Below are 1,426 nucleotides of genomic sequence, written 5' to 3'. Positions count from 1 at the left end.
GCGAACTTAACTAGCTATTTGGCATGTCTGCTAGAAGCAGAAGCTATATGGTGACTCATAAGACAGTACTCTATCATTGCTAAAGTTACGTTATGGCTAACGTTAGCTAGCTAGCTAATGACCTAACGTTACGATTTAAAACGAACCATCTAGTAAGCTCAAGAACAAACAGTAACACAACTGTACAGAAGCATATTAACTCACACACTCACACAAAATGTAGGAGATTCCCGATGATAATCTGTTTGCTAAATTGGTTTTTCAAACAATTCAAGTACTTGCACATTTCACATGAAAAATGGTTGTTGGTCTTCAGCACCTTCTTCTTCCCAAGATGCTTAGCGGCGGGTACGTGGTAAACAAAATCACAGAACAATGAGCCAGATGTTTCACAGGATGTATAAATCTGAAGCATCCGGTTGGTATTTCCACTCACAACCACAAATGGGGATGAGGAAGCCCAGTGGGAGAAGCTAGATCGAGATGGATTTTGGCCAACATTCTGCACATTTTCTCATCGATGACACATTTGAGCTCAATAGAGTTTCTCTTTCCAAAAGTAAAATATGTTATGAACAGTGGACAAAGTTTTGTAGACTTTACCCTTTGCCAAAGTTGTAAAAAAAAATGGCGTCGTTTAGGAGTGCAAGGGCAAGTTGAGTTCACTTCAAAATAGGCGTTCCCTAATGGCAAATGCAAATATATGCTAGATCGCGCCAATAAGATGTCGTTAGGTCGTGCATGGCTCTGCCCGCCTCCTTGATTGTTTTGCCGAGTATGATTAATTTGCGCCCATTGTAAATGACAGGTTGTGGTTTATCTTGGGTTATAAAAATAAATAAAAAACGTTGACAATGTTCTCTTCTTCTATAGTTTAATGACGTTCAAACACATTTTACGTGCAATAAGCCACCTACTGTATGGGTAGTAAATAATATCAAACAAAGTTGAACAAATAAATAAAAAGATACACTGACAGGGGGATGTTTTTTTTATGTGGGGGAAACATCTTCATTCAGTTTTCTCTGCAATTCTTCAGCTGTTAATTCCTGCAGACCCAACAACCTTTCAGCCGCACCTACAATTATGTCCCCTCTACAACGTCTTGTTTGTTTGAGCAGCGTAATAAACACCACAAAATCCACGTAATTTACAATCAATGTATCAGTATCCCTCAACTGTTGAGCGACATTCTGAACAGGCTGCCATCCATAAATATAGACTTGGTTTCCTCTATCGTAATCGCTCCTCTTTCACCCCAGCTGCCAAAACTAACCCTGATTCAGATGACCATCCTACCCATGCTAGATTACGCAGATGTACTTTATAGATCGGCAGGTAAGGGTGCTCTCTAGTGGCTAGATGTTCTTTACCATTCGGCCATCAGATGTGCCACCAATGCTCCTTATAGGACACATCACTGCAC

At 40.2% G+C, this 1,426-nt stretch overlaps 1 protein-coding gene across 5 annotated transcripts in view; it reads right to left on the bottom strand.

The window, feature by feature from the left end:
* LOC139413276 (RNA-binding protein 5-like) overlaps positions 1-65 on the bottom strand; it is a 15,344-nt gene extending 15,279 nt beyond the window's left edge. For 3 of the 5 annotated variants that reach the window (XM_071160464.1, XM_071160466.1, XM_071160469.1), the window contains exon 1: positions 1-65. This exon is cut by the window's left edge and continues 84 nt beyond it. The gene's annotated coding sequence lies outside the window, so the exon portion shown is untranslated. The other 2 variants (XM_071160465.1, XM_071160463.1) reach the window with 1 other exon arrangement.
* Between the last annotated feature and the right edge of the window lie 1,361 nt (positions 66-1,426).

This window comes from Oncorhynchus clarkii, chromosome 7 (genome assembly GCF_045791955.1).
Source record: "Oncorhynchus clarkii lewisi isolate Uvic-CL-2024 chromosome 7, UVic_Ocla_1.0, whole genome shotgun sequence".
NCBI classification, from domain to species: Eukaryota; Metazoa; Chordata; class Actinopteri; order Salmoniformes; family Salmonidae; genus Oncorhynchus; species Oncorhynchus clarkii.
This window is presented reverse-complemented; position numbering and strand designations above follow the sequence as displayed.